General features: G+C 41.7%; 2 long non-coding RNA genes across 2 annotated transcripts in view; both read left to right on the forward strand.

The window, feature by feature from the left end:
* The window catches only part of LOC139797273 (uncharacterized), an 85,479-nt gene that overhangs the window by 12,262 nt on the left and 57,150 nt on the right, over nt 1-16,067 (forward strand). The window lies entirely within an intron of this gene.
* On the forward strand, nt 4,896-6,403 carry LOC139797649 (uncharacterized). The gene is made up of 2 exons (XR_011726538.1): nt 4,896-5,236; nt 5,775-6,403. It is a non-coding gene; the product is annotated as an uncharacterized lncRNA (long non-coding RNA).

Raw genomic sequence — 16,067 nt, forward strand, 5'->3', positions numbered from 1 at the left:
CCATGCAGATTCTGTGAGAATAGAGCACCTAGTGAGATTTCCCTAGGGACTTTCAAACTGAGTCCCTCAGTTTCTCATCTGGAAAATGGTTTTAAAGATAATTCTGTACTTAGCAAGCTGCAAGGTACTGTTCTTCAGTAGTAGCCAGAGCAGCACTTGGGCAGCCAGGCTTCCTAGTGGCTCTGGGAGCACCCTTTACATGTTTGTTACTCTTGCCAATGCCTCATAAGCAGAAGGCACAAGGGTGTTAAACAGCAAGACAGCCCCTAATCCCTAAATGTTCAGCAAGATGAGTACAGCAGTTTGGTGGGACTTTCCAATAAAAGGTGGGAAGTCGTCCAGTTGTGTTTGCCATTTATAATTCAATTCCTCCAACTAAGAACTGCATCTCCAGTTCCTTGTGGTCATTCTGAGTTGGATGTTTCAAGGCAGCCATACTAGATTGTTTCTGTATTACTATGGTTACTGTTAATAAAGTTGTCTCCATTAGTTACCATGAAACAGACAAGAAAGAAAGTTTAACATTTTCTTGAGAAGTAGTAATGAGAGAAAGAGATATATATGTAGTGCAAGTAAAGGGAAAAAAAGGGGGAACCAAGCCAAAATAATAAAGAACACGAAATGATTCTGTAACTGCCACTCAGTGTAAGAATTTGAACTATATTGCATTATAAATGGTAACTAAGCAAGAAAGCAAATCTCAAAGTGTGTCTTGAGAACTGCAAATGCTATCTGTCTCTGGTCTTAGGCATAAAGCCCATAGTCTGGAGCTACTGCTTACTAGGGTTTCAAAATTACCACACTCACCAGAGGAATCTGAAAGACAGTTTGTGCTCCAGATTAGAGTTCAGGAAGTAAAACCAAGGACATGGGTAGAACTGAGTTAAATAGGAGTTTCATTGATTGAATAATCTATAGCTGCAGAAAGTGCTGCTATTTTTCTACCAAGTTTCAGTTATCCGACTTTCTTCTGAGGAAAGATTTTATGGGGTACATCTATCAGTTTGGACACAGACACAATGCTTATTGGTGTATATCTGTTAAACTGTAATAAAACTGCAATGCTGATAGCGTTTCAACAATCTTAGTTTTATATACATATGTTTATATCATTATCTTCATGTATTTTCATTTTTCATACAACCTTAGTATAGCAGTCTCTGTAGCAGATGACTACATGGGAAAGGAAAGGCTGAAGCTTTCATAGGAATGTGTTTTTCTCAATTCAATGACCTAGTCAGGAGTTCCAGCCTCACTTCCAAGCCACAAACCACACAAGCTTCAGGGATTTTAATAAAAATTCATGAGACAGGTTAATTAAGCTTTGCTGCTATTTGTTTTCTTCCCTTGATCTCCCTGGGGAGCACCCACTAGAAGACCTGTCTTGGAAGACCCCATCATCTGGACATTAGGCATTTATCCGGGAGGTGACAGGTGTGGGCTTCAGTCCATGCTTGAATTTACAGAGAAGGGATTGTCTTATGGTCTCCTGAATATAATTAATATCTAATCCATAGGAACCAGACCTTCCTTCTCAAGCAACAGTAGCTAAGCCCCTGGAAAGGTTTTAATCACTTTGAGGGACCCATATTTTTTGTTACATTTTCTACATTGATTTGTGAAAGGGCAGCTTACAACAAGAAAATTATTTAACAACCAAAAAATAGAAGTAACAATCAGCCCTGAGAAAAGTACCTGTCATCTGTTTTGCCAGCAGTTTTGCAGAAATAAAATTAAAGACCTGATTGAAGTCCCTTTAATAGATTTCAGAAGGGAGTCTACTTGACTTCATGGGTTCATCGTGAACTTTTAACTTTTTTTTTCAGAAATTTCAATGGGATTCAGCTGCATGAATCCCACTCCAATCCATAGGAGTTCTGTCGTTAAAACCCAAAATGGCTCTTGCGGAACATCTTGCCTCCTTTAATTAAAGACTTCTGGATTGATTTTCATTGGGTTTTTTTATGAAGCAGGCTGTTGGCATGTTGCATGTGGTAAATTGTTAAATTAATTTCATCAGTCTGTAGCATACCAAAGCCCAATTTGGTGGGGCTTTTAGAACAAAGTAATTACAAAGCTTATAGGTAAATGCCTATTAGGAACTAATTTACCACTTTCAGTCTCATTGTGGACAATGGCACAGGTTCCACTGACTTGAATAGATGTAGTATCTGGCTGTTAAAAGGATTAACGTGTGTATTCCCATTTTCACCACTGCATCAGTAGATTTGGCAATGCACTGTGTGCTGAGAGCATGCTGCAGTTCAGTAGTGCTCCTGCTTGATGGCCTATTAAAGAGAGTAACTGTGCCATGAGCAGGGCTGCTGCATAAATACGGTAACAGACTGTCCACAGATTTGCCCCTATACCCACATTCCTCATGTCTCTAATAGCATTTTCTGGTCATTCTTGGTGGAGGGGAATGTTCCTCCTCACATAACTGACCTGATGATGATGTCTGTTGGGTTCTGAAGAACCCAGGGCTGGAATTTGTGCTGGGGACAGGACTGTCCCTAGTCATGCTACTGCCTTAAATCATTCTACTGAAGCTGTCCTCTCTCAGCCACCCTTGCACACCTCACCTAGGTGCCAGGCCAGGTCCAGTTACTGAACCCTGTCTATTTGTGTTTTATTGATGGTGGCCAATAGCATACTTGATTCCTCAGGCCTTTTCTGATGTTCCAGCAAAGAAATTAAGCCTCCAAGAAAGGGTTAAATTAGTAACATGCTTCATTGATTAAATAATCTGTGGCATGTTTCCATATTTATACTCAAGGCATTTCTAAGTTTGCTCTTTCTCTCAAAAGAACAATAGCAAACGCTCCTCTTCCAAGGTTAACAGTTTCCAGTCCATCACTTCTTTCACCACATCATTTCATCCTGCAAGTTTCCAGTTTGATGACTGTTAAAGATTTAAGAAGTTTAAATTGACCTTGACCTGCAAACATATGATTTACAGTAAATTATATTGTTCTGGAAAAACAAAACTTCTGTCTTAAAGCTAAACTGCATTTAATGATTTATATTATTTCTCCTGGGGTAGGTCCTGGTGTATTTACTAACACTGTACTTTATTTTAACTCCTCCAGAAGCCCCATTGATTTTGGAGGCACACTTCCAAGGTGAGGCAGATTCACAATATGCATAAATTTACCCACCTGTGGTCCACAATATATTGTCAAGATTTTGAAGAAAAACTCTTTGATCACTTCTAACCCTGTCTTCAGGTCCGTTTCTAAAATTCTTGCAAATTATTCAAATACACTTTTAAAAATACACAGATACTACCTGTTTTCGTTAAAAGAAATTTCTATTGGCAGTATCATCGGATGCTTTGGAATATGTTACATATGTCTGGAAGAAAAAGTCCTCCTTTTACTTTGGCAATTGTGAAATACATTCTAGGTGCAGACTTTAATGGGACAGGTTTTAAATCACAGCAAATGAAACAATTTGTTTTAAAATGATGAAAGAATATCTTTCTGGTGTTTCTGTGATGCTTAAAAGTTTAGAACAATGTGTGTTAAGCAGACAAGACTGGCACTGAAGCATTCCTGGTATCATTGCTGTCTTTTATCCTTTTTTTGCATGCTCTTGGAAACAACAGAGAAAGAAAAATATGAAATTGAACACAGCAAATTTAATTATAAAACAAAGCCACCCACCTTGCTTTCGGGGTCAGGAAGTATAATGGCCTCCTTTTGACGCAAGAATGAGTTTAACAACATATGTTAAATGAACAATTATTTAAAATAAAAGGAAATGACCTTAAAAACAGCTGCAGTATCTCAGGCTGTAGCACCGACAGCAGTGCAGAAAAACAGCCCATTGTGGAACGAAGGCACACACACAAATGAGAGCATTCCTGCAACCCTGCCCTTGCAAAAAGACAAAAGCAAAAAAGCAATTTCAGAGAATGCTGTAAAATATCTCGCTTATATTTGGTCTCACCAGCTTGTTCTGCCTCTGAATTTATTTATGTTTGTTTAGTTTTGTCTTTCTTTTTTTTCTACTAATTTATTTGTTGGCTACAAGACCAAATCCTAACACCCAAAGCCACTGCTTGCTGCACAATGGCATGATGACATTGGGTGTGTTCCAGCAAATCATCATTTAATGAATGTCACAAGCAGTGGAAACACCAGAGCAAGCACATCAGAGCTAGATACACACCTAAGAAGAATAAAAAGGGCTTCTTGCAACAGAATAAATCCATTTTTCTGGAAAGCACCTGGAATCTCATGACCAAGCCCAGAGCCTTTAGGACAACACAGAACCAGCCTGCGAGAGGGAAGAAATGAAGCAGGGCTGCCTCCTCCTCGCACACGCTTTTTAGCTTGTCGACGCGTTGCCTGTCCATATCCCTCACAGCGCATCTGTAGAGCCATTAAATTGGATAATCCCTCTGGCCTTTGATACATTTCTGGACATGATTATTTCATTACTCGCAGTATATCAGTAGGATCATAATAAAAAGGACTTCTGACAACCTGCCAAGAGTTTTGTGGCCTTGTAAACACAAAAGTGCTCTAATAAAATTTTATTAAGTGTTAAAAAGTCATAAAAAGTGAAATAACATAAACTACAAAATTTACTGTCCTCAGCAAATGCTGAAAATATCGTCCATAGTAAAATTAAATTAGCATGTAATGGCGCGGCAGCGAGGAGTGGGTTTAAAAGACGATCCAGGGGAAAAAAAAAAAAAAAAAAAGAAAAAAAAAAAGGAAAAAAAGGGGGAGGGAAATAAAAAGGAAATAAAGATTGCACTTGAACTAAACACGGGGTGCGGGGGGTTCGGTTACGCGGTGCCGGCGTTCGGCTGTCGGGCTGCGGGGAGGGGCGGGCGGGGAGGGCGCGGCCGCCAGGCGGCGCTGTGGGAGCGGGAATGAGGCGGGACCGCGCACGCCGCGACCCCCGGAGCAGCCCCGCGGGCCGCCGGGAGCCCCCCTCCCCTTGGAAGCAGCCTTTCACGGGGATTTTGGCGTTTTCTTGCAAATCAAAAAGAAGGGGGGGGAAAAAAAAAAAGCGAGGAAAATAATGCGGGTAGAGCCGTGCTGGAAGGCGCCTGGCAGGGCAGGCAGCGGCGGAGCGGGCTGCGGGATGGCTTCGTCCACGACGCGCCCCGCGCCCGGGACAGGGTCAGCGGCAAGGGGCAGGGGCATGGGCAGGGGGTGCCGTGCCGGGGGGCAGAGAGTGCTCGGCCTCCGTGCCTCCGCGGGCCCGCCGCAGGAGCCAAGTAAGTTCAGCCTTTCCGTTGCCGTCGGTGCTGCGCAGGGACATGGCACGGGCGGGTCGGGGACAGCGACCGGCGCCAACGCACACGCGGCCGCGACGGGACGGGATGGGACGGGACGGGACAGGACAGGACAGGACAGGACAGGACAGGCTGCTGCGATCCGAGCCGGCTGCTCGTGTGCCGGGGAGGGGGCAACGCTTCTGTCGAGCAGGTTTTGGCGTCGGCAGCGCCCTGCTGCTGCTGGGGTGTGGGCAATGAGGAAGCGGATGAGGCGACGATGGCCGGTTCTGGTGGCATCGTTCCCCTCTCTCGGGATGTCCGTCCGTAGGGGCTGCAGCGGGATCTACCTGGGGTTGGACGGGAAGGAAGCGAGCACGCTCCCGTCACATGGAGCCGCTTGGCAAAGCCGCCCGAAACTTCACGCGGGGGGGGAGAGGGGGAGGGGTAGTGAGGGGGAGGGAGGATAAAATAGTAATAAAACAAGGAAATTGCCTTCAGATTTGCGGGTAGAAAATATTTTAAGTTTCGTTTTATTCAGTTGAAGAGGATAACTGAATCTCATGTGGCAAGGCTGATGTTCAAGGCCAACTGCTGAACGAAAAATAGAGACTGGCAGCCTGAGCCGGGCTTGGCTTTGAGCCTGGTGCAGGATGCGAAGGGGAGCAGGAGGCGGCCGGACCAACCCCGACGGGGAGCGAGCAGTCAGAGACATTTAGGCAAAAACTGGCTGAAAGAAAGTTTGTGAGCAGGAACAAAGAGCTTTGTTCTCACTGAGGGGGGAAAAATAACCATGAAGTTATTTTTAGTAGAAATTCTCACAATCCTGTAAGTAAACTGCACTTTAGTATAACTTTTGTATCTATAACACTATATCTTAAGGCAGGGTTACAAAGAAAAGCATAAACAACATTGCGCTTTATTTTGAGTCATGTGAATGAAGGGGAAAGTTGTAGGTGTATGTAGCATAAAGTAGTGCTTGCTTTAGCTCCAGTGTCTTAAATTAAGACTGGTTTCTAAAAATAGGTATTTCTGTTTGTACATAAAGTTTGGTAGATCTGTGTGCATATGCAGACCATATAGCCATAAAATGTGTATTTATCTCACTGATTCAAAACTTGTAATGTTTTATATACCCGTATGTTCATAATCTCTGATTAAAAGAATGAGGATATTACTATGTATTTCATATTTATATTAATGACAAATTACAGAAATAAAATATATTTGAATAAACAAAAACTGCTTTCCTTCCATCTCAATATTTTTTTATAAATACTCAATAATATTACATCAGTGACTGCTAGTAGTAATGCACACAGAAAGAAGTTATACTTTTTAAGCTGAAGAAAATCACTACATCACACTGTCTACTGCATTTTTTTAAAAAAATCTGAGATTAAACATCTCTGGAAATACACTGGTTTTCAGTGAATGCTAAATAATTATTTTCTTTGTCCTCTAGTGAAATTTTCAGTCTTTTGTCACCAGATAAAATGTAAAGACTAAAAATACAAATGCAGTAGCAGCAGTCTGATCAAGGCTTTGAACTTAGATAAATTACAGAAGTGTGCTTACATGTGACTAAGTTGTGTGCATGCCTACATAACTTCGTTTAGCTTTTAAAAGACAGGAAGGGGTTTGGCAGTTAGTTTCTATTACTGAAAGACTCTTCAGGATCAGTTCTGATATCTTTTGGATTTGGGGAACATTGCTAGGAAATTTCTCCTTAGGGTATAGTCTGCAGTACTACACTGCAGTACTGCACTGCACTGGTATTTATTTTTAACACATTATTTAAAAAAAAAAACATTCTTTAATATATTCTCTGTCGTCTGGTTGATCAGCTGTTACACTATTTTGTGCTGTACACTGCTTGAGCAAATATGTGAGAAAAAAAAAAAAAAAAAAAGCAAGCAACTATAGGTTATGTTTAAGCCATAATAAAGTAATAAAGACTGGGCACCTCCAGCTGCAGCAACCAAATGCAAGAGCCATGCCTAGGGAAGTTTGCAGTCTGCCTGTCAGAAGGGCTTCAAAGGGTGAGGAAGAAAAGCACAGAAGAGACCACAATGCTTGCAGCAGGCAGGATGAATATTGTCTGGGCACGGGGACTGAAGCTGCACATGCTCACTTCTATTGCAGGGTTTCTTTAAGTGATTGCAGAATTTTAAGGCACGCATCATCCAGCAGAGGCCTATATTGCAATACATTAACCAGATCTTCCTGAGCTGAATAATTGCTTCAGGCTTTTTCTGTTGGGTGGTGGGGTTTTTTTCTTGTTTTTTTGTTTTGGTTTTTTTTTTTTTTACTGTAATACAGCTGGTCCCTATACCACAGAAACAGATAACAAATGAAATTTTATCTCTCCTAAAGCCAGTAACAAAACTCATGGGTTTCATTGGAGCCACGCTTTCATCAGTTGCAGCATAATACTTTGTATCAGCCATATGGACCGGATTTAAAATTGGCTTTAGAAGAAATAGAAATTAGCTTCTCTACAAATGAGTTGCATGGGTTGTTTGCTTTTTTTCTCCAGGTAATATAAATGGCAACACTAAGTGTAACCTGCCAAAAAGACAAATAGCTGCATAACATTTTGATTTCCTGTAACTACAGCGTAACTCAACTGAAATATTAACTTAAAATCAACAAGGTTGAATTAGTGTATGTAGGACTCACACTGATAGGCCTGATCTGAATGATGCAAGGGCATGGAAATACATTCAAAGGCACAACTGGGTATTTGCAGTGCATGATGTGCTTTAGGCCTGTAGGGATGTGATATTTTATGTCGATGATACTTTAACACAAGAGACAGTTAACCAAGGAGATACAGTGTTAATTCACAGCCCTCACTTGTGTGCCTTTAGGGTTATTGAATTCTGCTCCCCCTTGATATTTTAAACAGATGCACCGTAATGGACTTCTTAAAATCTGGTTTAAACCATAACAACAGGAAATAACAATTTTGTTCGAAGTGGAGGGGGAGAAAGAAACTGCTAGATTCCCAGCCACTCCCATAGTCATCTTTTCACAGACAGTTTTTTTTCTGATCCGTTTGCTTGCCAGACAAGGATGGCACCTATCCAGTGTAAATATTACATTTTCAACATTCAGATGGTGTTTTGAGAAGTATTTCTCATCTCCGAGAATATATACTTTAAAAATACAAAATGATCTGCAGTACAAACTAGATTATCGTAGGATATAATGTTATAATGCAACAGATATTTAAACAAATCTTTGTATGGAGTCAGTAGAATAAAAGTTCTTCCTTTCAGTTATTTAATTTACAGTGAGCACAGCATCAAACGCTCTGTTTTTTGGGGATACAGACATGATTTTGGTGGAATGATTCCATGTGCAGACAAGAATCTGTTGCTGCTGTTTATTAACATAAAATCTGCACTGCATATATCTTATAGTGGAAAGCCACAGTAGCATCTTTGGGGCCTGATATCCTCATTGGACTCAACTTTTCACTGTGTATATTCCAGTAATATCCCACTGACAGTGCCAGATGTTGACATAACTCCACACTGGAAATAATTGTTAAAATTAGTTGCTTCGCATCCATAGCAAGTAGTGGATATTCTTAGAGAAAGAACTTGGTCTGAAATTCCCATCTCTGTTTTAAATCTTCTTTCTTGTCTGAGGGAAAATAGGCAATATCTGAACTAAGTGCAGATAGATTTCTTTTTACTTTTTGTTCTGTAAGGGCAATGTAGCTGGTTTGTATGGTCTTGTGTAGGGAACCACACCCGGGCATGGCAGTCACATCACAAGCTGAGGCTGGTGTGTATTTACACAGCTGAACTGTATGTCCTGAGATTTGTGTTTACAATGAAAAAACCTGACCTATCTTTAACTACACCAGCATTGCTCAGGACTATTTTAATATATACCAGATACAGTTCATTAAACTGGAACAAATACAACCCTGAACATACTAGCTTCACATTTTCCTGTTTCTAGGTAATTTTCCATACTCATAATCTGCTGTTTTGAAAGAGTTTCCTTATTTCCTGACTTTGAAGTACAGAGTGGTGTTTTTGTCTCCGGTTTAGCTTCCCTGCCTTCCTTTCAGTTTGTGGCTCGTGGTACTTTATGGTTTGGGTCCTATATTTACCCACCTTTGGTAAAACATTATCAGCTGCTGCACGATTCTCCTTCACGAGCCACTGCCTGCAGGTACCAAACTCGTAGTTCTGGTGGTTCAGTAAAAGCCTGGGCTGCAGAGCTGAAGGGAAGAGGGAGCCCAGCACTCACCTGGCTACAGGGATAAAAAAAGAAACTGGAGGTTTGCATAAAGAAAAGCTGGGTGAGAAAACTCATGCTGGTAGAAATGTTTTACCATAGACCTGTAGGAGGGGTGAGTGTGACTGGCTGACCCCTGGCTTCTCAGCAGAGCTGGAGAGAGTCCCTGCAGGGCAGCCGTGGTTCTCCCTGATCCTGCCCAGCATGCAGGCAGCAGCCGGGGTGCAGGCAGTGGGACTGTGCCAGATCTTTCTGGCAGAGAATTGGGCTTTACATTTCCAGCCTTTGTCGATGCAAAAATAACCTTGCAAACTGAGTAAACTAAGGAGCTGGCAGGAAGCTTGGAATAATGGTTATGAGAAGTGTGAATTGTGCCCATCAATTGTGGCACCTCAGAGGCCTACAATGCATACAGTGCAAGACAGCATTAACTATTAAATGGCAAGCCCTGACAACACAATTAAGTGGCTAAAGCCACTTACCCTGCTGGTGGAGTCTGTCCATGTGCAGAGGAAAAGCAGACTTACCAGGGCTTGTTCATTCCCGGAGAATGGGAGTGTCCCAGTTTGGTAGCAGGACATATCAGTCCCATCACTCTGCTCCCTTGTGTAGCATTGTGTACTTTGCTGAACCAGCAGGTACTTTGTGTGCCCTGGAAGGGGGCTCACATGGGGAATAAACAGAATACAAGTTTCCCTGAAGATTCTGGCTTATGCCCACATCAGGATAAAGCAATACAGGCTGATGTAGAGTGCTGTGGGAAGAAGACTGACAGGTTTAGGAGAGTTAAAAGTTCAATGATTAGCAAGAGCAAAACAAAATAAGATGCTGAATGACACTTACCTGCTTTGGCCTTATTCTAGTATGAGTAATGGTGACACAATTAGTCCCATTTCTTTCCCCAGCATCTGTAATATTTTGTCAGTAGAGAGTTTTGTCTAGGAAGGGAATTTTCTTACACAAATCATACAGCCAGTGACATCAGAGTTTCTGGCAATCTAAGACAGAAATTAAGCCAAGTGTTTGATGTTTCAGTTGTTCTGGACAGTTATGTCACCTCTCCTTGTGTCACTGTCCCTGTAGCAGCTGAGCTAAAGACCTCCTCCTGAAATGCTTTAACTTTTGTACCCTTGGAGCAAGGGCTCAGGATGGATCCAGCCCCTCAGCTACCCCATGGTTCTGTCATGCTCAGGACTCTTCAGCAGCACCCACCAAAGCACACACCCACCCCTGCTTCATGGGGAACACATTCAGCCCATTAACCAGTGAAGCATCTTGTTTGCCTCAAAGCTCCCATGATTTTGGTGTAAGTGAAGCTGGCAGAATATTGAAATCAAATTGGAATGCATGTCCCCTCTGGTATATACTCACATCAAAACTTTGTATGAGTAAACTGTCATACATTCTCTGCTTACTATGGTTTAGAACATGCTGCATGTGAAGGCCAGAGCCATCAAAATAGGAAGAACAGCTGAAATATCTCTAATGACATCCAGTGCTAGAAAGTGCTTTGAAGTTGTATGGCTGCTATTTCTTTTCTATGATTTCCAAATGCAGAAGGAAAAGAAAAATACCAATGTTGAAAGCATCAGTCGGTCTGTTTAATTGGACAATAGTTGAATGTGTCATTTCCTTTCTTCTTATGATGAATTGAAGAGGGGAAAACAGGGAATTTTCTTGACAGTTATAAAAAATGCAGTATTTAGTTCTGAGACTCCCCCAAAAAACCCTACATAATATTTGCCAAAGGCCAACATATTTATGTATTTCAAAAAGTGCATTTTTACCTTATTATGTATGATTCTTAGTGTCTGACTGTGATGTGGATTACTGAGGGACTGTAGAGTGCCACCACCAAAATCACCCATGAGTGAACCCATCACTTTGAAACCTAACAAAAGTTTGTTGATTTTAATTCATTCCTCTTCCTACCAGATCACTGTTATTCCCATAGAAGACAGGGCCAGAAAAGACTATGGACTCAGCCTTATTGACTTCCCTCCACAGACCTTGGTAGTACACTGCAAGTTTCCAGGCCTCCTTTAGGAAGGGCAATGTAGTCCCTGGCAATCTGCTTGGCCACTTTTGCCAGCCAGGGTAAGAGAATACCAGTTTGGATGGGATTTTACTTTCTCAGCTCTCAGGTATGATAGAAGGATTGGGTGCAGGACTGAATCCCGGGGCTGGCAGACCCCATTCTGAGCTGACTGCCCATTGCACATGAGCTTCTCCTAAAGTAATGCAAACAAATGCTAACAGAAGATACCCCTACAGGGGATGTGGACGGTGACCACATAATGCTGGGCTTGCTTGCCAATACCTTGCGTCTGGACCTCGTGACAGTCATGGCATCCACCACATGACTGTCATGTAGTAAGTGCTTTATTGTGCATTTTGGATCATGACTTACTGTAAGCAGGCAAACCTTTCTTGGGGTACAGCCCTCCAAAGTCAAAGAGGTGTTCTCACCCAGGGGCACAGTCAGTGCTCCGGTTTTGCTGCCTTCAGACTCAGGCAGCCTCATTCCGTGCTTCTGCTCCAGACTCAGCTGACCTCCTCCTTTGGCTGCTCCAGAGTGAGCTGAGTGTGTGTTGGGAAGCTCCCCTTTTATTGCCCCCCAATCCTGCTCATGGGCAGCTGAGGCAAACCCTGACTGGGTGGGGGCAGGGGCTTAACACAGGTGGGCTTGACACAAGCTCACACCTCCCACCTCGTAATTAGCACCTGAGTGCCTCAAACATGGGGCTGTGTAGGCATGCTCAGGCCATGCCTCTACACATTCTGCTACATCTTACTTTTTGGGAAAAGGTAAGACGGTCTGCAAAGGCCAGATGCTGCTCTCTTGACTTAAATAAGCAGGTTCTTTAGCTGACTGCAGTAGGACAGGTACTCCTCAGCACCAGCATACCCAGGAGACCATAAAACCCTGGTCTTGCCTTTAAGTCTGCAAGCTCCAGTGAACACAGGAAGGCTGGGCTTGGCCACTGGTTCTTATGAGAAGGCTGAGGTAGACATCAGTATGTGCACTGGAGTGTGTTGTAGCTGAAATACTAAGATTTACTTACTGTTTCACTGTTTTTACTATTGCAAACCACTTCAAGTATTTTGTAGCTTTTTTCTGGTACTGCCCCACATTCCCCATTCCTTGTATGTACAAGTGCTGATTTATAACAGTCCATATCAGCTAATACATGGGAAATCAAAGGCATACCTGCAATAACATTTAATGGCATTGTAGGTGGGAAAGAACCACAATCGTCACCTGTTACTCTGGCTCAGAGAAGGGAAAGAAAATAGGAAAAAAAATGCTGCCTGTTGTATGCCCACATAACAATACTTAAATACTAAGCCACTTACTGGTAAATGTTTGTTTGTTTGTTTAATTTTGTGCTTATATGTGACTTAGGACTCCAAAGCAATTTCATTCATTGTTAAAGACCTATTTCTTGTCATGATTACATCTAGGTACAGCAAAATGAAAGCTTTCTAAAATATAATTGCCTGGAAAAGGGAGCTGTTGATGTAGCCCCATGACTGACATCTCTAGCATGTTGAAATAAATGCACAAATAAAGTTAATTGCTAAGTGGTGGGAGCTATGAAGGAATTGTCATAACTTTTATAAATGACTTCTTTATACTGTTTAGATAAATTGCATGATGTAGGTCAGTAAAATGAGACCAATTCATTTTTGACTGTCTTAAAAGGGCCTCAGAAAAAAACATGATTCCTCTTCAAATATCCACTGAAAGAAAGCTCTCTCTAACGTTACCACTTCGGGCTGCAGTTCCTCTGGTGCTGGGCCCATCCACCCCTGACATCTCCCTTCACAATGCATTTTCTCCCAACAGTGCTGTAGATGGCCTTTAACATAACAAAGTTTTCTCAGTATGGGAAGATACCAACACAGGAGATTTCAGTGCAAAAGCTACACAAAATAGTCCTTGCTACTAGCACATGTTTATGTACATTTTACTAGCAAAGAAGGGAAGCTGCAATGGACAGGAAATATCTTCTGAGAGGAGATTTTGGTCATTTCCTTAAATTCTTTTCTGGGTAACTTGGTGTTAGAAGTGATGTGATTACTGGGCTAAACTCTTACTGATCACCAATTTAACCTTACTCCTCTCTGCATATTACTCTCAAAAATGTGTTTTCACATAGTCATCAGAGTATGATGTTAGTTGTTGAATTGTTGCCAAACTGAATACTACCTGCTTATGAAAGATACAGCACTGGTAACCAGAGCTGGGCAGATGCTTTAGTCGAGCATTTTACTTACCCAGAATTTTTCCTAAACCAAGATACTTTTGAATTCCCCAAATTTAATTTTTTTTTTTTTTTTTCTTTAGACAGACACTTTTGGTTTTGTCTTTAATTCAAACTTTTCTTTTTGTCCTTATTTTCAAACCTTAAAGATCAATCAAGACACTTCTAATTGTGCAACATTTCTAATACCTAGTACTAATTTCTGTGAGTTTACAGCCTATAGCTAGAGTCAAATCTGCCCATGCTGGCTGCTGAGAATTGTGGTTGTTATTTCATCAATAGCAAACTTGGTTTCTGTGTGTTTGATTTGGAGGGATGTGTCAGTCCCACCTGATGAAGAAGCTGTCCACTGTGTTACCCCACTGTCAAAGCAGGTTCATACAGTGCAGCCCACAGCCATCCTTGCTACAGGAGTAATATTTTTAATGAAAGGTCCAAAAAAGGCAGGATTAAATCCTACTATAGAAAGCAGCTTTCCTTTGCTCACTGTCATTAAGCTGCCCCATTCATGATGCTTTTTGTCCTTGTGATTTTGAGAATGTTTTCTAGATATCTGGCCTCTCCACACACATACTGGGTTAAGCCAGTCCACAGAATGACAAACTGAGGCAAAATATGGTCTTGCCTTTCCATGGTAATCAGCAGTGAAACTCTGAGTTTCTTCATTTTAGCCATTTGCACTCCAGTCTAATAGCTTCCAAAAACGCTGATCTCTCTGTCCTACTGATTAAACTTTTCATTTGGTGTATGTTAGTAAAAAGTATAGGGAAACTGGAATGTATGAATCAGAAAACTACTGAAATAGAGAAAATGTTGGTTATTTATTGATTGGTGGGACAACATGCTAGGAAGCATTAAGTATCTGTGTAATATGAGAGCAATAATTATAGTTACTGCTATATAGTTATTGTCAACCCTAATGGTCTATACCACTATTTCTGCTCTTCGAACATAATTTCAGATTTTTCCTCTTTGTATTTCAACCCTGCCAGACCATGCTGAGACTGCATGACCAGAATCATGCAGAGGTGCCCATGAAAAGGGAGGCTACAAGGGCAGCATCTTCCAGGTACAACTTCCATGGACAAAGCAGGTAGAAGGCTGTAGGGCAACCAATGCCATTGATAAATTGGGCCACTCCTCAAAGGGTGGCACTTTAATTTTTATTTCATTTTTGTATGCTGAGTACCTGTCCTAGGCCATTTATGACAGGCTTCCATCAGTTGTACTTAGCTCATTATCAATGAGCTTGAGGGGAGAAGCTCCTTATTTGTGTACTTTAATGCACCATTCAATCATTTCACAAGTTGGTGGATAAGGGAAATGTGAGGTGTTTGCAGTCTCATAATCCTTTTTACCCCATTGTGCTTCTTGTTTGTTCCTTTTCTTCTATTTTCGCTCTTCTGTCTTTTTTAAACTTTGTATTCCCCAACTGCTGCTCAAAGCTTGCTTTTTGCCAGTCTTATCCAGCACCCTTGCCCCTGCTGCTCTCTCTTCTTTCTGCTCTGGATGACTGCATTAGGCTGACATTCTCCAAAACAAGAGCATGTTATTACTGCTTTTAATTTTCTCCAGCACATCCTGTCTCCACAGTCATCTCAAATCTCTTATATTGTCAGGCTCCAGACCCTGACACCATCATTAGGTATTTTCTTTCTTTTGCCAGTATCTATTCCACTCCTCAGTATTAGAGATAACCTTTCTCTACTAACTTTGTTTTCATCTCTTTCTGTACATCTTCTTCTCCCTGCCCACACTATGAAGTGACTCAGTTCTATGCAGTCTTTTCTTCACATGGGTCTGTTTATTTTAGTTTAAATGAGATTCATCTCAAAAGTCAGAAGCTAGGCATGTGGAGAGAGACCAGTAGGATTGCCTAACAGATCAACCCGTGCTCCCATGGAGACCCTGGCAGAAGAATATGACCTTATTTTGGGTACCAGCACACACTTCAGCTTCATAAGAGGCAATGAGATTGCATACAAAATCTGGGCCAGTATTCCAGCTGTGGTTTTGGCCTGCAACCTGGTTGAATAGGCAAAATGTTTACTGTTTGGAGTCATTTTTATCAGTTACTTATCACTGGAGAAGTGTCCATGGGTATTCATTCACAAGCTGCTGGGTGCTTGTGCTGGTACTGTTAGCAATGCAGGGGAATTCAGGACCAAAAAAAGAACAAACAGAAGACTTTGTGGAGGAAACTACAGAAACATAATCACTGTTTTGATTTAAGTTCTCCTCTTTTCCCAGCACAAGAACATTAGATTCTGGCAATAGAATGATAAACATCCCTGGCTGGTTGACTG

This window comes from Heliangelus exortis, chromosome 6 (assembly GCF_036169615.1).
Source record: "Heliangelus exortis chromosome 6, bHelExo1.hap1, whole genome shotgun sequence".
Classification (NCBI taxonomy): Eukaryota; Metazoa; Chordata; class Aves; order Apodiformes; family Trochilidae; genus Heliangelus; species Heliangelus exortis.